The sequence below is a fragment of the Mauremys mutica genome, chromosome 1 (genome assembly GCF_020497125.1).
Source record: "Mauremys mutica isolate MM-2020 ecotype Southern chromosome 1, ASM2049712v1, whole genome shotgun sequence".
In the NCBI taxonomy this organism is placed as follows: domain Eukaryota; kingdom Metazoa; phylum Chordata; order Testudines; family Geoemydidae; genus Mauremys; species Mauremys mutica.
Window position 1 is genome coordinate 248,644,623 of NC_059072.1, and position 26,602 is coordinate 248,671,224.

Here is a 26,602-nt window from a genome sequence, read left to right on the forward strand (position 1 = left end):
ATAACCTCTCTCAGTTTGTTAAGGGCTGCTATTCGGCTGCTTCTCTCCTGTGTCTGGAGTTCCTGTATATTCTGCACCAGCAGAAAGTGCAGCATGTTGATTCAGCACACCTCGTTACTCATACAGAAAGACCACAGGCTGGGATCAGTGGCGAAATTGCTCGGCCATGTTTATTGTTGAGAAATCATGGTCCTAGTGCCTTGTAGGAACTACACTAGGTACACTAAAACACATATGCCTATGGCAAGGTACCAGCTCAATCAACATAACACCATGCTGTCCCCTAGGCCAGCGCAAAGATGCCTCTCCTTCCACTCTCCTTTTAAATACTCATGCAAATGAGTTACATAGTACCTTCCACATGCTTTTCATTATTACCTGCCAGGTCAAAGAAAACGTCCTCATCCATTAGCCTGTCAGTCCATCCTTAACTTGCAAGGGGTCTGTGTGGCCTGTTACCATCTCTTAGGAATTTGTTTACGTAGTTACTGGGGAGGTCGGTGTGTTCTTATACCCGTCTCTGGTCAGGAATGTGTTTATACTTGGTTAGCCAATAACTGGTGTGTTATTATTCTGCCAAAGCCAGGCCTACTTTGGTTCATACTATAACCATGCCTAGGACTCTAGCAAGGCCTATATTGGGGTTAAAATCCATTACACACCCATCCCTCATGCTATGTGGATGAGGGAAAGGTATCCTTTTCATAGATAGCTGTGTGGCTCCCCCTTGAGTATGCTGCAGGGGCATGGAGCCCAAGCTACTCTTTGCAATGTCATTTGTAAGTTGCTCTACCAAATACAGCCTTGAAAGTAGTGTATCTGGTTTAAAACACCCTCCTTTCCCCCAAATTATGTTCTGCCTCTTTGGGATTTTAACAGACACTCATACTGACCACCAGAATGAAATCCATGTTAATTGGAATGAGGTAGAATTCTGAGGCACAGAGACCACTGTCTGTTCTGCAATTGCCTGGGATCCTATACTTTCCTCAGACATGTACAGCAGTTCTCAGGCTAGAATTAAGCCCACAGTTTTCAACAAAGTTGACAATGAATTTTTTAAATTTTCAAATCAGTCCAAAATTCTATTTGACCATTTCTAATTTTGCTTTAAAATAAACTTTTCACATTTTGTTCTATTAACATTTTGTCCAGATAAATTCTTAACAAATCAATATGTAATTTAGTTGACTCTCTCAACAAAAATAAACCATTATTGGCATTTTGCAGTTCAAAACTGGATCAGAAATTGATCTCACATACCTTTTAATCCAGTGGGTCCCTTTTTTATCCTTGTTAAAGAAGAAAGGGGAGGGGAGAGAGAGAGCGAGAGAGAGCGAGAGTTGGATTATTTCTTGTATTAGTGTTTCTGAGCAGTATAATTTTACCTTTGTACTATAAAAAACTGCTTGCATTTCATTGTTTGAAAATTCTCTTTGCTTACCTCCATGGAATCTTCCGCCTCTTAAACTTCATATAGTGTAACTATGAAATGTGGCATTTCTGTCCTGCCAATAGTATGGAAATAGATTACACCCGGGTCATATATTAGCTTCTTAGTCCCTTTTTTAATGTTTGTGATCTATCACATACTGACAATATAGTTGTTGGTCTTATTTAATTTTAGTTGGTTTAACAATCAGAATTGCACAACAGTTCAGTTACATTTTATGTTGGCAGTTGAGTAGTAAAATAATTAAACAGATTTTGCAGGTTAGAAGTTTAAAATTTCCAAGTGAGATTGGTTGAGCATTTTGCCATTAAAAAAAAAAGGGGAATCATAACAACAAGATGAAGGTTTTTACCAGACAAGGAACAGATAGGTTGGCATATGCTTTTCTAATCTGCAGTTGTACTATGCTGAGCATATGCAGTATAAAATAGCAAGCAGTAGATGACTCAGCCTCTAAAATAACTATCAAAGCACAGATCTGGAAGCTCAGAGCACCCAAAAGTGAATTAAAAAAAGAGAGAAACTTTTATAGGATCTAATATAGGTCACAGATATTTCCTTATGTTGGGTTTTGGGCCAGACACACATGCATCTCAGAATGCCTTAAAATATTTCACCCTGTTAATGTCTGCTAGGAAATGTAGGGACAAGGAGGTTTTATTAGCTTTGACAGGGAAGCAACAGTTGGTTTAGTGTGCACGGCTTAGTTATAGTGGTTCCTTCTCTTGTGCAGTGATAAGTAGTATGTAAATTGAAAACTCAATATTTCACTAGCTTGAAGTACAAGAACTGTCGAAGTTTTATACTCAGAAATTCTAAATATAAGAGTTCTTCTATAAAAATAGCCGATAATGAAAACTGATGTGGAAATTATTGCTACCTGGCAGTGTATTTCTGACTCCATAGTTATGTTTTTGCGGCTCATGTGCAATTAGCCAGTCCGTTATTTTATCCTAACGTTCTAATAAATCACTTCACCATTTTTCTCTCATCCATCATCTACTTATCTGCCTCAAAGTCAAAATGGTACCAATTATTAATCAAGGCCAGTGGCACCCGCTCCTGCATAGGGACACCATGTTTCAACTGTCAGGTGGCATCCATCCCAGCCTCTCTTTGTCAGCAATAAAGAAAATGAAATTGGACTAATATGAATCTCATTTCTGCCCTGATTAAAGGCCTACATTTTCCCTAGGCATTGCCTGACCAGGTCCTGACTTGTGAGATATTCAATGTTCTTGTAATGTCATTCGGACAGAGTGCGCCTGTCTCCTTAGGTCATTGTTCTTCAGATTCACTTGTTTTACATGGAATATAGGCTAGAAAATCTAGACTTCCTTTGGGGTGTTAATTAAGAGGAGCATCCAAAATTAATCAGCAAATTCACTAGGGCGAAGGGGAGCTGTCTGAAGGCCTCGATATAAAATGCGCTTCTAGTGCAGAGAAATGAGCCTTCGGCTATTGACAAAGAGAAAACAAGTGCACAGACGGTGATCTGACACAAAAATTCATATACGTATACAATTTTACATTCATTTTCCTTGTCAGCTTGTCACCTTTAATTATAAAGGTTGATTCGCTATTTGGCAGATCTGAAAATTGTAAACGCTTGGCCATTTGAATATCATCATATGGTCAATGTCTTCGAAAAAGAATGACACAGGAGCACACCAGTAAGGGAACATTGTAAAATCCAAACTAAACATAAAGATAGTTCTTTATTGATCAACTTGAAGGATTTTGCTTGTCCTAATGATAACGGGGAATTTGCCTGTGAAAGCAAACGTCACGTATAAAGCATTTACAAAGAAAACATTCTATTGACAGGTTGTTAAATCCTTTTCCATAGACTATCTTGTACTCTCCATTTCTTTATTTCTTTTATTACTCACTCCATTCTAATATTATTAGTGTTTGGTGTTAAGGATTTGCATAGACCTTCAGGCTAATAATGACCTTTATGTAGGAACAGCAAATTCTCTGTTTTGCCCACTGAAGAAAAGACTACAAAAAAGGACTAAACCCAATTCATTCACTGCTCCTCCCATAGATGTTTCTTAACTAGTTAACTGTTTTAATTAGATGAGATTTTTTAATAGCCACTAAGTTTGAACAGAGTTTTTGTAAGTGGCAAAAGAACTGGGTGCATATACTCTGAAAGAGAAGAATGAATTCAGGTTTCTGCAGATACTTGTCATGTTTTTTTGTTTAGTTAAAGCTTTCTTATTAACTAGCTGTTCTTCCTTTGTGCAACTTTTCAAGTGTTTGGAGAGATTGGGGGTACCCTGTTTTTAACTTTACTCCTTGCAAACCCACCAGGCCTTGGTTTCAAAATAGTAGCATCTACGTTCCACAGAGTTGTGAGTATCAGTACCAGTCTTCATGTACTAGTGTAGAGAGAAACACAACAACAACAACAACAAAAACAAATATAGGCCTTAAAGAGATTACAAGAGAACTCAGCAACCAAGTGGCCACAGCTAGATAGTAAGCTCTACAAATCAATCCTGAAGAGTTTGATGGAACTTACTATATTGAACAGCCATTGATATTGGCTCATGATAAATCTCAGAGAGGAGACGTTAAACTCTTTGAAAGAAAGTTTTCCCTACACAAAAAGTAAATTACTATGCAATATTATAGAACTGAGATCAAAGAAACTTATTGCCTTGTTTGTGCATTGCAATCCAATTCAGCAATCCATTATTTATAACTTTCAATAACTATTGCAAAAGATCAGAGGGGTAGTCGTGTTAGTCTGGATCTGTAAAAAGCGACAAAGAGTCCTGTGGTACCTTATAGACCAGGGGTAGGCAACCTATGGCACGCGTGCCGAAGGCGGCACACAAGCTGATTTTCAGTGGCACTCACACTGCCCGGGTCCTGGCCACCGGTCCGGGGGGCTCTGCATTTTAATTTAATTTTAAATGAAACTTCTTAAACATTTTAAAAACCTTATTTACTTTACATACAACAATAGTTTAGTTATATATTATAGACTTATAGAAAGACACTTCTAAAAACGTTAAAATGTATTACTGGCACGCAAAACCTTAAATCAGAGTGAATAAATGAAGACTTGGCACACCACTTCTGAAAGGTTGCCGACCCCTGTTATAAACTAACAGAAGTATCGGAGCATGAGCTTTCGTGGGTGAATACCCACTTCATCAGATGCAAAATAAAATCTTTCATTTCTAAATTGGAATGACATTCCACACTATATCAGGTGTGAACAAAGGCATAATATCACTAAGTGGTTATATTTATGCTAAAAATAGCCATCCTCAGCCCTAAAAGGGCATGTGAGGGTAACTATTCACCACTGATTTTCTTTCTCTTTTTTTTTATAGTCCTGTTCTATTTGTTAGGCATAGGAAGAGGTAAGCCTAATGTAGTGCACCAGACTAATCAACTCCTTATCAGATTTATTTTAAATACAGTAACAAAAAGTGAACACTTATCTGTTAGATTCTTTTGACCATCCTATGCAGTGATGCAACTACATAAAGGAAGTTATGGGGAGATTTAATCTTACCAGCCATACTTATGGTGACAATTAGACATTCTTAATGGTGCTTGCATCAACTTATATACTTTAATGGACTTGGGCCAAAACCTTCAAAGGTGAGTCCCTAAAGTTAGCACTTAAATCCATATGTAGACTCCTACAGAAAAATGGCCTGTTTTTCAAAATTGCTGAGTACCTGCTGCTCTCCGGTAAGTCAATGTGAACTGTGGGTGCTCAGCACTCTGGAAAAATCAGGCCACTTTTATTTGGATACCTGACAATGGAGTTTTGTGCCTAACTTTAGACACCCAAATTTTGGCTTTGGTCTTGTTAATAATTGATAAATTGAGCATAAATATAAAAATCTTCTAACCCAACAGCTGAGGCCAATATTACAGTACAGAGTATTACTTCTTCTTCTTTTTTTGTTTTTAAAGCAAATGCTGTCTAAAAGGATGCCTACACATGTACAATATGTATACATTACAAAGAGAAGTTTGAACATCTTTGTTTAAAATATATATATGTGTTTTCTCGGAAGGAATGCATTCAATCTATTGTGCTGTGACTCTGCTTTTGGAGATTGAAAAAAAAAATCCAGGAAAAGCTTGAACCTTCTGGTAACAGTTTCCCATTTCATTACCATCAGATCACTACCATACTGTTTAGAGTGCTTTTTAAATAGGGATTCATCCAAATATTTGAGAAGCCTGCATTTCACGTAATAATTAGAAAGAGAAAACTGTGTTTTGTTTTATATTTACTTTGCAAGCTTTTAAGTGCTGGAACACAAATCAGTGTCATCTATGAAAATAGATGTTTTCCCTTTTCCAATATGCAAATCAATCTTCTACTTACACTGTAAAAGTCTAATCAAATCATTACTTGTGTATGCTATTTATTCTTTTTCTTTAGGTAAACTTTTTCTCAAACAAAACAATTCCTTCTTACCTACAGGTACCATACCCCTAATTTTGAGGGGAAAGGTTTGGTTCTTGGAATCCAGTCAAGCAGCCATGAAGTCAATCAGAGTTTCCCAGCATAAGGTGAACAAAACTGGGCTCTTTGCATTGTCTATATTTATGTTTATTGACTATCAATATAAAGTAAGAAGCACAGATGTGGAGGTAAGCTTGTTAGAGGTATATCATCAACTATTTGATTTATTTTAAAAGTGAATAGTTTAACCCCAAATAAATTTCCCAGGAAACTTTCTGTTTCAACTAGGTAAACTGAAAATCTGATTGGGAATTTATTTTATATTATCTCTCATACAATCTTGATTACAAATCAGGTTGCTGTTGCACTTTGTTTTGGAAAAAAACACACTTGTAAGTCAATGAACGCAATCAAAATTCCTGAATACTTGAATGCTATTCAAGATTTTGAGAGAGGTCAAATCATACTTAATCAGTCATTAATATATAGTAATTTAAAAATGTAGTGACTCATGGCATTTCCCCAACTATTTTGTTCCTACCTTTTTAAAGATTTCACATGGTAATTTTGTTACAGCTTCATGTAACCAAATTCTCTAAGCTATTACTAAAGTGATACTTTCCACAAAGACTGAAATAACTCCTGCATTCCATAGAATAGATGCCTTAAAACATCCCAGGGTGGGAGACACATCTGAAAAGTTCCTCAAATAGCTAACATCTAAACAACATGGTGAAAAGTGCATTGTAACTGCTGAAGATAGACATTATTTATTAATTACATGGCTTTATTTTTAACTTACTCCTCATATTACTGAAAAAGTGACAAACCTAGTGTTAAACATAATAAATAAAAGAAAGAAAGAAAGAAAGAAAGAAAGAAAGAAAGAAAGAAAGGAAAGCCAAAATTGGAAGCAGAAAGTCATTGCAGATTGAATTATTGTACAAATTCACATGGAAAAAAGTTATTAAAAAAGAATGTTAGGTCCCCTACTCTTTAACAAGTTCTATTAGTTAATTCATTTTATTTAGAGTATTTTAACTAATTTTACTTTTTTAAAATGCGCACTAACATTTTTCCTAAGAAATCTGTGGGGATTTAACATTTTTCCCTTTTGCATGAGTGACTGGTTCTAAATTACAGGCCTCCCAAATGGCCTGTTTGTGTTCTAATTCAGGCCTTGATTCTTGGTTCAAATCCTTAGGCCAGTCAATGAGGCCCCACACAGGGAAAGTGATCTTCCAGGGTGGAACAAGTTGCAGGATTGTGGCCTTAGATCATATAGAATCCCAGATCTGAGTGGAACTCTGTAAAGTGGTAGTGGTGGATCTTACTTTGTAACTAGTGACTTTGATGGACTGGCTTCAGATTTACTCTGATGCGAATGAGATCAGAATAGGTCTAAAGAATTTAACCTTTCTAATGTGAAGGCTGTCTCTGATGGAAATACACATACACAGTTCCTAGATGTACAGGGCCAAATCCTGGCTTGGCTGCTGCAGTGCTGCAGGAGTGTAATAAAGCAAAGGACCTTATACCCTCAGAGCTGCTACTCCCTTCCTTGTGCAGGTAGGCAGGAAGAGGCATTGTTTTGGTTCTCCATCTCTAACATGCCTAGTGGAATAGCTGCACTGCACATCAGGGAGCGTACATTGCACCAGGTACAGATCCAGCACAGTGACACAGTGGCTCGCAAGCTCTCTCCCAGGCTGCTCCAGGGGCAATGCATTTTTGCCCTGCCCCTTACACTGCACAGATTGTCATGAACTCACCCAGAATCAGCAACTTGGCAGGAAATAGGGTAATGAAGTGTGTGGAAGCAAAAGCTGCTGAATTCCAGAACTTTCACACAATGAACTGTGAACTCAGGCTTTCTGGGCCTATATACTGTATTCCCCAAGCTTTCTCCACCAAACCACCCTCAGCTACATTTCAGAATCACAGGCAGTAGCTTCCTAAAGAAACACTCCCACGTCTTTTTAAAATTAAATTTACCAAAATGATTTTGCAGCATTTTCTTTTAAAAACAAAACGATTTAATTCTAAATAGCTCAGGGCTGGGTCCCAGGCTCATCGAATTCAGTGGAAACTTGTCTATCGACCACAATGGGGTTTGGACTGAATCCTAATATTGGTCTCTTTATTATGTTTTCTATTTTTGAAAATTGGCAAGTGTTTATTAATAGAACAAATGAATGAACAACTGATATCAAATAGAAGTTGGAATATATTGTATTTTAAATTATGGATAATATTTAGATAAGAAGGCTACAAGTCCTATTTTATACTACAGAGATGCATAGAATGGAGAGGCCTAATCCAGAAGCTTTTGGCTAGACAATACTTCCACTGAAGTCCGGATTGGCCCATTAATTCTATCCATAAATAATCAATGTTAAAAGAGACAGCAGAAGAGGCTTGCATGAGACCACTATATTTCTGATTTACACACATTCTATTGCAATTGCTTTTGGATTCCTAAACTAATCCTTAGTACATTCCCTGCACACCTCCACATCTGCACCAGACTAAGTTTTCCCACATATATAGTTCACCACACATCAAAAAATGTGTGCAAAAGTGCCAATGTGCAAAATGGGTGAAATCCTGGCCCCACGGAAGTCTACGGGAGTTTTGCCACTGACTTCCATGATGTCATGATTCACCCCACATCTAGTTAACTATACACTTTATTGATCTGTTTTGTTTAAAAATATTTCAAGCAAGGCAAAGTGTCATTATTTTTTGCCTTCCTCACAGTGGGTTCAAGGGGGCGTAGCTGGGGCAAGCATGGAACGGGAGATGTCACAACTCCTGTAAGCATGGGGTGGATGTCCAGAGCTGGTACTCCATAGGAAAGGATTACAGTGATCAGATAAATGGAGTGTTAAAGGATTTAAAGGAGGTGTTTGTTAAAGAAGTGGAAACCGGGAGGAGGGAGAGGGGGAATTTGGGACTCCCATGACTGGCATGGCAGGCAGCCAACTCCCCTGCCTCTTTTATAGCTCACCTTAATGCTCATTCGAGGGGGAGTGTCCCAGCAGTGGGTTGGCTGGGGACCAGGATGGAAAAGGGGGGTGGGCTGGATGGAAGCCCACAGGGTAGATATTGAAATGATCATGGATTTACTGTACACTTTTATCTGCTAGGTACTCCCAGACAGTTAATAACAAAGTTGTGACCTAATTAAAACCCATCCAGTGTCTCCTGTCCTCCTTCTGATATGGCCGGACAACAAAGCAAATGTGACAAACCATTAACAAAGCCCTCCCTATCACAGTCTTTCCTCAAGAATGAGAACTTATTCCTGAAGTCCATGGGGGCTCTGAGTGCTCACCATTTCTAAAAACCAGGCTCAGAGATCATACTTTATAGGCTCCATTCTGCAAATCCTTTGGTCATGAGTAGCCCCATTGCCGTCAGTAGAACTACTCACAAAAGTGTGAACTCACGGGAGTCATGGCTTGAAGGTCCCTGTCTGGCTGACAGTGTTTACAGGTGTTAGAGTAACAAGCATTCACAAACACATAAAATGGTGGAAATGTAACTGATTGATTTTTTAATTAAAAAATATGCTAACTTTTCGACAGGCCTGAACATGCTGACAAAGCGTGTATCTTTGTTCACTATCAACATGAGCATCTGTGGTTAAAAATAAATAGCCCAATATTATAGTTTGCATTTAAGTTTATGAGTTGCTTCCACAGTGACAGGTGAGAAAAGAAAAAGCAAATGTAAAGTTAGTGCACTTAAAACAAAATTCAGTTAGGTATTGTCTTGAATATTGCTCCTGGATTTTTAGTAGTGGATCCTTGATGCATCCTTCACCTTTTGCTCAGACAAAACGTTTTGTGTAAAATGCTGGCTGATTTCAAAACTGGTTTCTTTTCAAATATAAACAATATTTGGAAAATGTTCAGTTGTACAAATTAACACAAGCGACCTTTTTTTTTAAACTGGAGGTCTAATTTTAATGGTAATATTTCACCTATAAAACGTGAGGATAACAAGTTTGTATTCATACAAAGGTGTTAATTAATGAAAGACAAACCTTTGCCAATTATTGACACATTCTTCTGTAATCCTGTTATGTGGAACATTCTAATGAAGTCATAGTTTATTACTAATGATCTAGCTTTGTTTAAAAAAAAACTGTGAGAGGGGGGTTGAAATAATTTATTTGCTTTGGTGTATTTTTGATCACAGCAGGTAAGAATGCTGCATTTTGACTGCCACATTGTATGCAGGATGAGGGGGTATGACCTCAGAAGCGGGGATCGAGAACTGGCCCTTTCACACTTCAGCACGCACCGCTGTGAACCAGCACTTTGGTCATATTATCCTCTGCACCACAAAGCTGTCCGCTAATTATCTCTGAATACGAATTTTATTGAACCTTAATTTTCAGTAATGGGGTCTGATAGTTCATGAAGAAAGACAAAAGAAGAATTCCTTTGTCTTTTCTAAACACTACCCTCCTAGCTCTGAAGTGCTGGCAGAACTCATTAGCCATGAACAATGAGATGAAATATGATCATGTTATTTTTGTCTGCTCCCCCAAACCAGAATAGTCCTGTCTGCCAGCCTGTCCATCTGTCTATCTACATAGGAAGAGACATAACTTTGCAGTGGATACTGTTGCAACACATTGCTTCTCTGCCTTAGCATATCCTTTCCAAGCCATTGAGAACTGACTCTAGGCCAAATCCTACGTACAAGTTTGTCTAAATCTTGCTTCAAGTTTAACAAAATCATCCTGTTGATTAGATAAGGAAGCTTTGCAAACCTTATTGAATCTAAATTATATGAAAGCTGATTTTTGTTTAGTTTCCAATGCAATAATAGATACAATACTGTGTGGAAAACAAAAGATATTCATTGAAGATCTCTGTTAAAGAGAGAATTGCTGAATATAATACTAGTTAAAGGTGTGCAATGCTTAATGCAAGAAAGAAATGCTATATAAGTTTCCACTGAGTTAGATGATGATAGAGATCACTTAGATGGAGATGTTAGTGCTTCTGGGTTCCTCTATTGTGTTCAGAGTGCAGGCTTCTCAATACATCTTCCTTTAAGTAACATAATTTTAAATTACCTTCTGTGCTGAGCTATGTTACTGTGATATTTGGATCTTGATCAAGCATGACACAAGTTGAACAGATAGCAATTCTATATTTTACCTAGTCTTGTAAAATACCACAGAAATATACAAAGGTAATAAAAGTGACAGGATTACCCCAGTTAAAATAGACAGTTATACTGAAATAGAATGAGTTGCCCATTTCTGCGCACAAATGAAATAAAGTATCTTTTCCTTCCAGGGGTATCTTACTAACCCACTATGGTTAAAACTGGAATTTTGGGCACCAATTTGTTTTTTACTTAATTTTTTCCCTGGAAAGTGGTTATTTTTCTAAAGTAGTTTGTTTCTGAGACTCATCAGCTTATTTAATGTATGTTTCTAAAGTTTTCAGGCAGTCACTTTTTCTGGTATGTTAAGTTGACCAGACCCATCATTTTCATGTCACACAAAGCCCTGTGGCAGACATATGCAAGGGTGATTTCTTACAACATAAGGCATCAACCCCCAAAATATTCATAGACATAAAATATAGAATTATCATTATCCACCTCTGTGCTACTTCAAGATTCCCATCAGTAAATACTCTTGGCTATTTTTATCCTGCCTAATTTTTAATGATACATGTGATGGTTCTTTCTCCAGTTCCCGTGGGATAACATTCCAGTTGAACAGACCTCACCATTACAGTTGTTTTCTGCTATACAGCCTTAATTTTCTTTTGCTAATGTCATCTGATTTCTCCACCATTAGGTCAACCTAAATAATTCTTCCCATCCTTTGTAAAAACAAAAAAAAAGGTATATTTTAAGCAAAACTAGATTTATTAAAAATATACATGCAACTATCAACTCAGCCCTCCTCCCCCCCAGCACATACATACACATGTTCAAGTCAGGTCAGGGTCAGGAGTTCATTATCCAAACGATAATTTTGCGGGGTGGGTGAAGAGGGTGATTTTGATCCCACCGGCATCAAAAGATATGTTTTACTAGAAGCTCAGCAAACACATTTTGCATTTTGTATTTTGATTTAACTCATTCATTGAACCTCATGTCATTTCAAAATTAACCAAGATTTCATTCTAAAAGTACATCAGTTAAAACAAATACTGTACTTTCTGTATATTTATTTCTTACTGTATCCCACTGTATATTTAAAAACATAAAATGATGGCCAGGACTATATTGTTTCCATTAATGAAATTGAGTGTATATGTGTACACTATGATCATCAAGATTTTGATTTTTCATTGTATGAAAAAGACATTCAAGATACATTTTGTGACGTCCAGCATATTCTATAGCTGATTCCACTGATGTTGAAACAAGACCTAGAGAATGGAAAACAATACATGGAGAAGTAGCTACTCCAAAGCGTCTGCTAAATATTAACGTTATTAGTGTGCTATTTACTGTGTTAGATGCATTTAAATGCAACAACCTTTATAGAATCTTAACATGATACAAAAGGTCCGATTTTCCTGTCAATGCCACCAACAATAATCAGGAGTAATTCCATCGAATTCATGGGAGTGAAACTGGTATAAAACAAGCATGAGTCAGAGAAGAATCGGGAACATAGACATTAAAAGGTAGCTTTGGTTTACAGAATGCCATTGCCTTTCAGGGTTTGTAATTTAGAAAATTTTATTTGTATTTTTAATTATTTAGTATTTTGTTTCACTAACCAGAGATATGAGCTTACTCAGTTTCCTATATGCCTGTTTAAATCAAACTCATAATTATTTTATTAATCATCTGTTTCAGATAAAATGGACAGCTATGAGTAAAATGTGTAGGGAAATGTTAGTCTGGTGTTTGAAAAAAAACATTTCCTCTGTGGTACCGTTGGAAAGAGTAATTGTACAGTAAAGTCTGATACTAAGAAATTGTAGTGGCATTCTTTTTTTGGCCTAACCTTGTGATAGATCTTTAATAGATAGTGTGGAATAATTACGGTGCAGTAAAGATTTGAATAAAGATTTCGTTTTATATTTTATATTTTAAAAAATAGTGATTGGAGATTATATATACACATGTATCTACAGTGTACCACACCTCAACAATGGCCGTATTGTTTGTTTACTTGCTGGATGGTGTCACATAGCTACTACATCAAAAACAGTGCCATCAACAGCTTATGCCAAAATGTAATATGCTTACTATAACAGGCTTCGGTCTACCAATATGTTTGCAGATAGAATGTACTAAAACAACAGAGGAATTTACTGTATATTTAAATAGATATATTATGGATACTGTATGCTTCTTTTCAACAGCCATCACATTGCTGCATTACAGTTCAGATTTTCAAGTATTCAGGGATGTAAATATATTAAACAATGCATCTCTTTGCGCAAAGCATTCTTTATGAGGGGCATCCATGTGCTTTTAATCAGTTTCATGCTGAGTGAAAGAAAATTGTAAACTATGCATTAAAAGAAGATTTAGAGAAAGTTATTTTGCTGTATCTACTGCATTCTAATTCAATGCTTCTCCTTTTGCTTTCAGTGATAATATACGTAATCTTCTAGCAACATTCATGAGGAAAGTTTGATGTGGATTTACACTAGTGGAGCTACATTACAATGGGTAGATTTAAGGTATTATAAAATGAGTTTTTGGATTTGTTACAGAGGTATGAAACCCCTAAGACACAGGCAGATAGGGCTTCCAACATATGGCAACCACTCTTATTATAAAACAAAACAGTGTTAAGTCAAAGTACCTGATTACAATTCGCTAGTGCTATGTAGCTCTGATAGCCAGGCTTATATTTAATACCCCAGAAACAATATCATTTATTTTCCTGTCTTCTCTTATCCCTTAGTTATTGGGTTTGTAGGCTTTGAAACCTTAAGCAAAAGGATAAAATACAAATTATAGAAAACATCAAAGTATAGAGAAATCAAATTACATTCCATACAATCCTTACGAAGATACATCACTTATTTCTGATGTGTAGTTTGGTCAAATTTCTATCACTGGAGAGCTTTAGTGGTTATAATTAGTAATCTTTGGGGAGTTACAGTAGCACACTTATTATGTCAAAAGTATTTATTTGAATGCAATAGTTAATTTCCAGATTTACAAATACATTTGATAATAATGCAAAGCTGCCAACAATCTGAACTATTATCAAAGGTGTTAGAGTAAAACACAGGTATATGATATGGCAATATAATTTTACCATATAGATTTGCAGTTAAGAGTGATGCTACAGCTTTGGTTTCTTAAATTACCTCTTCATATACTATGTTGATTTTTAAGGGATAGTGTATTTAATACCATGAGTCTTTGCTTCTACGTATATCATATTAAATATCTACATTAGAATGTAAGTAGCATATCAAATGAGCTATTTAAAAAAATCAAATCGAGAAAAATATAATCATGATGGTCATATCAAAGATAAGATCACTAAACATCAATTTCCAATAAACAAAATTCTGTTGGGGACATAAAATGAGTGACAAGTGGCTACTAACAGATAAATGTACATTAAATTCTGATGTATACAAGGTATCAAATAACTAGATAATTTATCAGCAGTCAGATTTAACACCATGTTTGCTTGCCTTGGTCTCTGGTTCCCATGCACTGCTATCTTATTAACAAGACTTTAATTCTAATACTGACAGACAAAAGTGTTGTACTCTAATGAACTGTCTGCTCCTTGCAGAAATCTGGTGGTAATGTAGAATGTTAGTTACAATAATGATAATCTTTAGTGTTTTTAGCTTGTCAGAACCTGCAAAGCCAACAACAACCAGTCTTTTACTAAAACTCCACCTCATCAAACTAACTTAATTAGCAATTCAACTCCTTATTTTTGTTTTGGATTCCCCTCTGGCTACTAATTAAAGCTTAATCGAAACTGCTGAACTGAGGTTGTAAAGAATTCATTAATATTAAAATTAGCCCCAACAATTTTTTTGGGCTGGTGCAATTTGTATTTGTTACTGTCAAGGGTTTGAAACTCAGTCAAATTGTTAAGAAAGCTGTACCAGAAATTTGTGTATATTCGTATTATGAGCTGAACAAATATGATGAATACCAATAGTTAAACAAGTAGTTCATGTTTTGGCCGTTCACTGTTCACATCACTTGTGCCATTGTTTAATACAAACAGACAAAATATATTTTCAGATCATTTTTCCAAAGTCACCCACATTTTTGTATCCTCCTAAGTGCTTTCATATTTTGGATAAAAGAGAATAAAAGGCTCTGAAAAAAAATGCAGAGATTGATTTTATGTATTATCTTGACAAGATTAATATGTTTGAAAAATGAACAGATTTAGCACTTCACTTTGATTTTTCCACTTTTCTTAACATCAAAGATTATTCCAACTGCAATAATGGTCATTCTGAAAACTAAAATCAACAGAACTCTGAGCTTCTATAAAGGACACATTTTTGCTGGTAACATATTTCTCCGGTTTTTCTTTTAAAGGAAGGTAGTACATACTTTCTAAATTAAAATAAGCATGTCAGAATGTACTGTAAGTTATTTAAATATATCTTTTTCTGAAATCAGTTTAGTCTTTGTAATGAGTTTAAATTGTATTTTTAATTAAATTGCTTTAGCTTACAATAAGAAATCCACTTACATTTGAGAATTACTAAATACCCTCACCAATATGAGTAAAAGTGCAGTTGTGTTTGTTTTTGGGTAAATTTTATGCAAAATGCAAATAGGAATGGCAGCCTTTTTATAGAAGATAAAAATGATTTTCATAATTGAAGTTCACTTTTCATTTTAACTTTTGTACTTTAATATTTTTATCAGAACATGTATATTTATTTTACCCTACAGGAAATTTTTCAAGTATGTTTGTAGGAAACAAACTTGTTAAGACTAAAATATACAGCAACTAATACTGGTTAACATAATTTATTAAATATAAACATTAAAATATATTTATATAATGCAAAACTTTACAAAAATATACATGAAAAATTACATATGCATCTAGGCTTCATTTAAATAACATTTATGACAAAACAATCATGCACACATTTAAAAATCAACATATGTCCGTTTTTTACTCACTGACTAAATCAACAATGGCATACAAGGCACACAATTTAAAATCTTGGTGACAATTTCCGTGAAGTTATTCAAATACAATTTGACTTCTGACAAGAGGATGTAATTTATAAAACAGAACATGCCTATCAGTGGAACCTAAATTTGCATAATGAGGATACTTTCATTTCTGCAAGCACAGTTTTTGACATCCCAACTTGGAGCGCTGAAAGAATCTGGTGAAAAATGTCAATATACATAAATAGAAAAATGATGAATAAAATACCAGTAACATTTATCTGATTTGAGTAAACAAAATACATTTTGCTTTAAAAAATAATGATTTTCCAAGCTGTGATAATGTGTTTCTTAAATGTATAAAAGTCTAGCACTGCCTTTAGCTGCAGTCATCCTTGTAAACTAAGAGAGGTGTTTTGAGGTTATCATTAGATGACAAAAACAGTGTTGTGACATTAATGTTATGCATTTTTAATCAGCCTTTTGATTTAATTCTTTGTTGCATTTCCTATAAATATACTGCACTGGTAACAATAGCCTGAAAAAATTTGCCTTACCAGTTTCATCTACTAGTTAAACTTGAAACTGGTTGTTAACTTGGTCATGTGGGTGTGACTACAATTTATTATTAAATTTGACAGGAAATAGTTGTGTGTTCCTTAAAAGTTTCAAAATCTTCAGACCAGGTAAGTGTATGTTCTGAATATAAATTCAACAAATGCTGGAACCAATTTCTTTTAATTCCATTTCTTTTTTCCCTTCCCCATCAAAAAAGTACAGTATCAGAAGACAATCAAAAATAGGTTATGTTTCAAAGCCAGAACTCAGTCAGATTGCAACATATCCATTTCAGGCTTGCTAAAGAAAATTTGGAGTGTCAAGAGGAAGCAATAAAATAACATCTGAAACTTGAAAATTTAAAGGAACACTGTCAGCTTAAAAATCTGATATTGTAAACTATCATGTTCTTTTAACCTATGTTACTAATAATACCTTATGGAATTAGAACTAAAGTAAGTCCAATTTATTTTTCATCAGCCTTACTGTTTGTTTACTTTCCCATATCTCTCAGCTTGGACAATAATGTACATTTTACTTTTGCTTATAATTAGTTTCAATTTGGGGTTCTCATTAGGTTCAATTTGGGGCTGCTGCATTTGAATTGCTGACATTACAAGGGAATTTCTTAAAAACAACTGTTTCAATTGGATTTAAAAAAAATCTAACAATATGGAAACATTTATATTGGCCTTCGGTATAACAAAAAGCTTTTTTAAAAAATGAGGGTCAAATTAGAGTGGCTAGTGTCCCTTTAACTCTAAAGGTAACTTGTTTGTATTCAAATTAGAAAACTAGATAATGGGTTTTGAAAGAGTATGCTTCATATGCTTTTGTTACAGTGGTAGTTATTAGACAGACTGTAGAACATACCATGTATTAAAGTCAAATAGGAGGAATCCAGTCTTTATTTATTTAATATTACAAACTAAATAATAAATAAATAAAATTACCAACTAATCCATATATATGGCTGCAAAAGGACACTTTCATATAATGGTTCAGTTACTTTAAACCTGCTAACAAGCAAAAATTCCTGTGACAGTATTTGTTTATTGAAAATATTGAATATTGTAGTTCTGAGTAAAAGTTGTTGGTTATTATATCACTTCTCACTGGCAGCTATGAAATGTTTAATATACAGATAATAAAAATGGTAATTTGTTTAATTCAAATGCAATGGAGTTAAAAAAATGGAGGCAGAGTATACTCACAAACAGAAATTGCCTCAACTGCTTTCATCACTACCACTTTAAAATAGGTATACATTTTATAAATAGTTTCAACCAGGATACTTCATCATTTGTCCCTAAGAAAGCCTCTTACTTTCCCAACATAGCTATATGATACGGACATAAGTAGCTTTGTTCACAAAATGCTGGAAAAAATGGGTTTGTTTCAACAGATTATGCATCCCTCATTTGTTTCTAGGGTGTACGTCATCAGCATGTTGACTACAGCCCCCCGCCTTTCTCAATTTCTAATGTTAGAGGTCTGAAAGGTGCATATATAATGGTTTAGTTTTTGGAAGCACTGGTCTTTATTTGTTGAGGGATGGCTTATGTGCTAGGATGTTTGTGAACATACAGTAAATACCATAGCTAACACTAAGCTATTATGCATTCTCCTTCATTATGTGTTTTGAATGTAAACTCTAGCTAGCTAACTAGCTAGCTAGCTATCCACACACAGAGACATACATAGAGCTAACAATGTTTCATACACAGAGAGATAATGCAAAGCAAAAGTGCACATTATTAGGTGCTAGTATTTCACAATTAACATATGACTGAAATATCAGCTCTCTTGAGCCTGAACTTTCCTCATATGGAATCAGCACAAAAAGGATTCAGATGTAGTCACTGATGGAAAAGATCAGCTCTATAACAGCAGGTCACCCTAGGAAAAACAAGTCCTTTTTAACAAGCAAACCCCCAAAGCTTACCCCATAGCTATAAATGTTATCAACTATCACTGCATATTGCTATTGGTCTCATTTCCTCAAATGTTGTTTCCAGATATGCTGGCACAGGTCTGAGATACAGATATGTTGTTGGAAGATTTGTGAAGACCTATTGAAATTTACGTATTTAATGACATAAAATAAAAGCTTTGCAAATATTTTAAAATACACGTTGGCTGATCTAAACCAGGAGGAGAATACAAGGAAACACTTACTCCAGTGCAGCAAACAAGGGAGAGAGGTGAAAAGGACAGAGAAGCATATAAACTGTACTAGAATAGGAAGAAACTATGTGCCTTTAATCCTATAGTCCTCCTTACACCCTCTTAAAAAACACCAAATACATTATAAAGAAGTAATTTAGCTTAGTAAAACTGGGTAGCTAAGTCAGAGAATAGCTCCATATTCTTGGGAAATATTCAGAGTGTTCCAAAAGAATGGAAGTGGAACTGTTTAAGCACTAGTTTATAGGAGCATGAAGGAAAAGCCGATACATTTGTTGCCAAAGGGCGGGAATGAATGAATGGCAGCAAAAATTACTAGATGTTGGGATTAATTTATCAATATAATTGTTGTTTTTTTAAATAAAGCAGCATACCAAGTTTTTTCCCCCTCAGTGTTGTAAAAAAAGTTTAAGAATAAATAATATAATATTAATTAAAATACTAGTGCAAAACATTTCTGATCATGGAATTTATTACATTCACAAAGATCCTTCTAAAAACTCAGTATACGTATTGGTATTATCTTTTTCTACCATTGATATTTAATTCTGCTTCAAGCATTGCTTGTCTTACCAGCTGAAGGATTAGTAATGGTTATATATCTAGAGAGTTCTGACTAAATTGTATTACATTTTAAAAATTAATTCATGGTGCAAATAATTATGTTACTATAGTAGTGCATTGGTCTAACTCACCAATCACCTCACATACTTTATGTATTTTGTCTATATTTAAATTTGCCTTAAAGTGTTAATTGACACAAGTGTTGTATTTGGCACTCCAGGGTATTTTCTATGAAGCAATGATGGGTTCACACACACACACACAGCATTTTGCAACGGTTTTGTTTTTGCACTAACACACACTAATAACAAATTATGATCATGTTAAAAAATCTTCCTCTTGATTTATAGCCCAGATTATTGGACCACATTTGACTGTCTTGGGGAGGTATGGGGGTGGTGGGAGAGAAAGCAGTGCACAATGGAAAGAAAGAGATTAACAAGCAACAGCAAGATGGCTTTTACATTTTCCACTTAGCACCATCTTGTGCAATCCCGTCAGTTTGAGTTGTATGATCCCTCTCATACAGTGCACTGCATAAGGGATGATTAATATCGTCCTCCACACGTCGTATGCTATTGGACATTGTGATTGTGGGTGCCTTGCAGTGCTTTTATAAACACAACCTATACCCCTACTCTCTCATTTGAAGGATATTAGAGAAATACATCCACTCACACAGGTTTCATTTTGTAAAGTGGAAACCAAACACACACATTTTGGAGGTAAGTTCTGCAGAAAAAAATACTTTATATTTCTGCTGAGGCAAATGATTTTTAAGTAGGTCTCATAATAATTTCAGCTGGAGAATATGCCTTTAATGTTTGGTCTGTTCATTTGCAGTTCATACGAGGAAGAGTTATATTACTATCATTACACAAACACTTAAGTGGGTCTATTGATTTGTTTACAAATGAGATGTCAATTATTCAATAACTGATCATTAATTTTGGGCAAATGATCAGAGACCCTTGAGTGAATGAAATGGGTTTTGTTAAAACATGTTAGGCATTCATTTTCTTTCGCTACAGAAAGGCAGTGTTTTAAACAGATTAATGAAATGTTTTAATACTACTAGGGCAAACCTATCAATAAGAGAAAAGTTAAACACATAGTCAAGGGGATTATTATCTAGCTGTCTGTATCTTTCATCTAACCTGACACCTTTCTATGTCTTTTTTGTGGGAAACAGTTTTTACTTACTTAAACAGCCTTCTCTTAATTAATCCTTCTCTCTTTTCCTTGCATTTTAAGCTTTTCTAAGGAGATCAAGGACTGTTCCTACCTACTGAGCTCCCGCAACATTAGCAGTTCAGGATGATGTTCAAAAAGCAATGCTTGTATAATGAGGGTAACATCAGTCCTTATATTTTTTAATTAAAGTTCATTCAAAGTGTGTACTCAAATACCTTGTGTCACATTGAATCTCAGAGATTCACTAATGATTAATAAACAACACAACGTTTTCTTTCACTCCATCTGCATGGGATCTAGCTCTAAAAATGTCCAAAGAATAAATCAAAGCAGAATTAAAATGACAAAATACAGAACATTTCAAGCTGAAACACCTTTCTTTAAAGCACTACACACTTATGCCAAATTCCGTAGCACATATTTGATACTGTAACATCAGTGTACTGAGGTCCCTCTGATATGATAACAGGACAAATATGAAACAAGCAATCTAGAGTTGCAGTTGTAATTCTAAATTTATTTGCTTTTCTGGTCTTACTTTAAATTTCTGACCAAATTCATCCCTGGGATAAATCCAGTTTCCATTTACTTCAGTGGATTTACACCAGAGATTCACATGCTGTTTGGGATCTGCATGCAGATATTCCAAGGATGGTCATGGGAGTTCTGTGAAGATCAGTAGTAGCACACTGAACAGCCATAATTTTATTCTGGATTAGTTTTTAATTTTGTGTTTGCAGAGTTGTTTTACCTGTGTTGATCCCAGGATATGAGAGAGACAAGGTGAGGTAATATTTTTTATTGGACCAACTTCTGTTTGTGAAAGAGACAAGATTTTGATTTCCATCAGCCCAGACCTGAAGAAGTGCTCCAGAGGATGTCTCCTCCTCCAACAGAAGTTGGTCCAATAAAAGATATTACTTCACCCACCTTGTCTCAGTTTTTTATTACTTAATTTCCCATGTACCTGTTTTGATAAGCATAGCACATGAGAAATCTTTCATGTAAGGACACCACGTGTATCATGAAAACATATATTTTTGAGACATTTTTCCATCATACTTATTAGACCAACAGAAGGGCAATGAATAACACAAAATCACACCTACAGGAATCTTAGGGAAATGCACACATGTATTTTTCATTATGGGAAACAGCTTTTCCAGCAAAACTGAAATATCTGTCACCCAATGAAGCAAAGCAAAAGAGGCTGGTCCAGAAATGCAGCTTGCTACCTCACTTCAACGTGAGTATTGCTCATGTGATTGCCAAAGGTCAGTGTCACCACAGAGAGGATGGGCACAAGGAGAAAAAAAAAGTGATGTTTAAAAAAGATGAAAAAAACAGGCCTGTCAGTGTCTCTCAGAGTTTGCCTCCCTTCTATCCCCATGTACTGCACATTAGCTACCCAAGCATCTGTTTTCTTTGTGGAGTTGAAGTGGAGTGTTGGGGGAGAAGCATACAAGGAAGAAAAAAAAATCTAAACTTTGGAAGGGAAATGGGAGCAGGAATAAAAGGGTGAATCAGCTGATAGCCTTGTAACCATAAAATATGCTACATTCAGTATGTTGAGCAAATGACACCACCCGTTCCCCTCAGTGCTGCTGAACATGGGTTATTGCTAACCCCAAATGTTCAAAAATAATGAGTCTTGCTGAAAATATTTTTTTTAAATAATAGGAAATATTTGGTTCTTTTTCTTTGCATTCTGTTTTTTGAGCCTCTTGAGTACAGCCAGGCCATCATTTCAAGCTTTCCTCTGTAATTGTGATGGCCTAGAAGTGTACACATTTAAACACCTGAAAGCTAAGATTCTCATGTATTCATTTGACTCCATGGGCTGGGCCATTCAAATGCCTTGAGACTCGCAATAAAACTCCAAGAGATGGTAACTTTCACTCAATAGCCGTCATTACTCTGATTTCAGCTGAAAAATTAACTTAAAGCAACAGCAAAGTCCATGGGCACCTAGGTCCAACAGCGAAGAAGTTAAAAGGAAGGTTTGTAATGTCAGAAGTCCTCAAAGTTACTGGTAGGAAAGGAAACACGTCAGGAGTAAGCAATAAAATCCCCTCTCTACACCAGTTTCATTCCATTGATGCCCATCTCCTCAGACTCATTCCTGAGCCTTTTGGGAGAAATCCCTCACCATTGCACTAGTATGGTTACATTTCCACTGCTGGAAGCCATACTGGGAGGGCTAGTATGGATGGGAGTAAGGCCCAGGCACTGTGTAATCTAGATCTACTCTTTGCCTCTTGGCACTTACTGCAATATAAATAACATGTAGGAGTTGTTTAGTTTTGTAATATTTATCATTTTGCATTGTAACTTTTTTTGAGAAAAGAAACTTATAGCCCCAGTCCTGCAGTTGCTGTGCTCTTTGCTGAAGTTTTTGGGGCTCTGCATGGGCATAGCAATCTGTCCATGTGCTATCAATTGCAGGATCAAGGTCCAGTGATTCTCAAATGCAGCCACAGTGGCCCAGAGGCATTTCTTGTGGCCACGGCCTCCTGGGCAGTGATAGGGTGTGGGGGGATGGAGTGGCTCCACCCCAGGGCTGCCAGCAGGGGTTGGGCCCTGCCCTCCTCTTCAGCCACAAATGCCAGAGGAGCAGGCAGCTGGTGTGAGTTCCCCACCTTCCCTGGGGTGTTGGGTGCCAGACTCCAGCCATAGGGCTTCAGGCTCCATCCCCCAGCTGGGGGGCTTCGGGCTCTAGCCCCGGGCTCACCCCGCCATCACCCCAACCCCCACTGCCTCCCTATCTACCTCTCCATCCATGGCTTAAAAAAGACAAGAATGTGCAAAACACCTTATTTTGTTTCTATTCCACTTAGGTTCAGTAAAGGATAGAAACCACTGTACATTATTTTCATTGAATCTGCAAAAAACGTACATAAAGAAATTACAATGATTTAGATGTGTATATGTGCATAATTATTTGTTTTTCCTAAAGTTAATTAAATATTTTAAGAAAAATTGTCAGAGCGGCCACAAGCAAGAGTTGGTGGCTGCACTCTAAGGCAACCAAAAATTTTCTCGTAAGAACCCCTGGACTAGCTCGTCATTTTAGAGACTAGTAGTCCGTACAGGTTTAGTTTGAAAAAGGAGGCTGCTTCTGAGTTTCCTGGGTACAAAGGTGAGCTTTAATAGGAACTCCTTCTTTTTCTGTACTTACTAATGGACAGATTAGGAAAAAGATTGTCTTTGAAACATCAAACCTGGAGAATCATTTGTTAGGTAATTTAGACATTTTCACCCATGAAGACCATAGCTCCTTTCTAATACACAATGCATGTACCTGACATCTGCAGAAAGTAAAGCGTTTATCCAACCATATCAGCTGCTCTTAGTTCACTCCAGGGCAAAGTCCTCTTTAGTACTGCTCCAGAAGAATGTTACTACTTATCAAAAGGAATTATCTAGATAATGCCATGACGGATATCAAACATGCTTTCTGTATAAGAGTCTTAGGTTTAAGTAAATACAAATTGATCCCGTTTCCCAGGGCAAAATACACAACTGATTTTTGCACAACTCAACAAACGAAAAGCAAACCACTTCTTCAAAATGAACTCATATGGAGTCCCAGAACACTTGGGTATTGCAGACATTAATAAACAGCCTCTTTTACTGTAGTATCTGGGCACCTCCCACTCAAATACATTTCTCCTCATAACAGTTCTAGGAGGTACAGATGGTAGAGCAGAGAGACTATGACTTGCCCAACATCATACTGGGAGTCTGTAGCATAGTAAGGAATTGAACTGCTAGCTCTTGAGTCTTGGGCTAACACCATAACCATGGGGCCATCCTTCCTAAGAAACATGCTTTCGTCTTGAAGTGTGAGGATGCCACTGTACATTGAGGTACTGCACAGAAATCCATGTGTATATGGAAATATATTGTCTAGAATCCTGATCCTGAAATATGATTCATCCAGGAAGACCCATGCACTGACACAGAACCCCAGTGAAGTAATGATACAGGGTCTAGGTTACAAAATTCATTTAAATCTAAAATAAGAGTTGGGCAAAACCGCCTCTTTTCATTCTGGGAATTTGGCTTTGTGAAAGCTGAAATATTCATCAATGTTTAGATAGCATGAAATTTCCCATCAGTCTTGTGTGTGTATGTGATTTGTAATTTGGCAGCCTTCTCTTATTGACTGAACCCTATTTGCCACCAGTATATCAGAGTTTTTCATGTGGGGCAAAATGAATGTGGGACATTTGCTAAGTGAAAGGCAGTTTTCACTTAAAAAAGACTGCCATTCCTCATATGTAAAATGCAAAAAAATTTTTAAAAATAAATAAATAAAAAGGTGAACATGAACTAACTGTTTAAGCTTCCACTAAACTATCATAAACATTCACTTATAGCTTTGATGTCGACAGGGCCGGCTCCAGAGCCCAGCGGGGCAAGCACCCGCTTGGGGCGGCCCTTTCCCGGGGGGGGCGGCAGGCTGGGCCGGCGGACCTGCCGCAGTCATGCCTGCGGCAGGTCCACCGGAGCCCTGGGAGCAGCGGACCTGCCGCAGGCATGACTGCGGAGGGGACGCTCGGCCGGCGGCTCCAGTGGACCTGCCGCAGGCATGACTGCGGACGGTTCGCTGGTCCCGTGGCTCGGCTGGACCTCCTGCAGGCATGCCTGCAGCAGCTCAACCGGAGCCGCCGGACCAGCGAACCGCCCGCAGCTGCGGGAGGTCCAGCCGAGCCGCGCGACCAACGGACCCTCCGCAGTCATGCCCGCAGGAGGTCCGCTGCTCCCGCGGCTCGGGGGCGCCTTCCGGGCATGACTGCTTGGGGCGGCCAAATTTGCAGAGCCGCCCCTGGATGTCGATATTGCACAACCTTCAAATTCAAATACAATATGGGGGGTGAAGCAGAAGCCTCTTAAAGGGTTTTTCTGAAACCATATTGGATTTTACCTAGCTCTACTCACCGCTGCTCTGTAAGCCTGCTGATTAGAGACCTGCACCTAAATTCCCAAGTGAGATGTTTTTACCCACAAAAGCTTATGCCCAAATAAACTGTTAGTCTTTATGGTGCCACCAGACTCCTTGTTGTTTTTGTGGATACAGACTAACACAGCTATCCCCTGACACCTGATACCTTTCCTGAAGGCACTCTCTTCCAGCAGGACAGGTGCAAAGCTCGAGGACTGCAGTGCAGGTTTTCTTGCCTGTTGCCATAACTGCTTGACAAGCTGATTGTCCCCCTTCTTAACATATAATCTATGATTCTTTCTTGTAACAAGATTTAATACAGAATGACAACAATTTTGAGATTTAAAAACCCCAGCAGCATCCTAATCATAGATGGACAGCAAATAGATAATAAGACATTTATAACCAGTGTTGTTTTAGCAGCTAGAAACTATTTTTGCATTCTGTTTCCAGGGTCATGTAATAAACTCATGCAATATTTGTAAAACTAATGAACTGCACCAGTTTGTTTCTATATCTTCCCTAACCCCTCCCATCCAAAATGCCCTAACCTAACCTCCCCTACTCCATTCCCTTTGTAGCTGAAATAACTTCTGTCTTAGACAACTAAGGAGCAAAAGGATTTATTTGGGGAATCGGGAAAGGAAGGACTGTTGCCTTCTTTCCTTCTTCTTTTCCTTCTTTCCAAAACTGCAAAAGAACAGGCTGGATAGATGCTAAACATGAATTCATTATTAAAATAAGATGAATTATACTGAAAGGACTCCAGTTTGGTTTTAAAAAAATACTACAATCTCTCCATTGAGCGGTGTACCTAAAAATGACAGGTTTGTACAGTATAAATGTACACTGATTGTTAAAACATATCCATTGTCACTCTGTTTTTTTTAAATCTCTACTAACTACCATCACCTTCAGAAAGAGTGAAAGAGACATCAAGCACTAAATGGAAATTAAGTTCCACATCAATAATCACAGTCTATGTAATTTCTCATCTCTTGAACATTTGATTGTTTCTAATGATCATCAAAGGCAGGGCAAATAACACAAGAGGGATCTAGATTGTGTGGACAGGCACTGTACAAGCTTCCTTCCCAAGAAAGAAATCCTCCGGTGA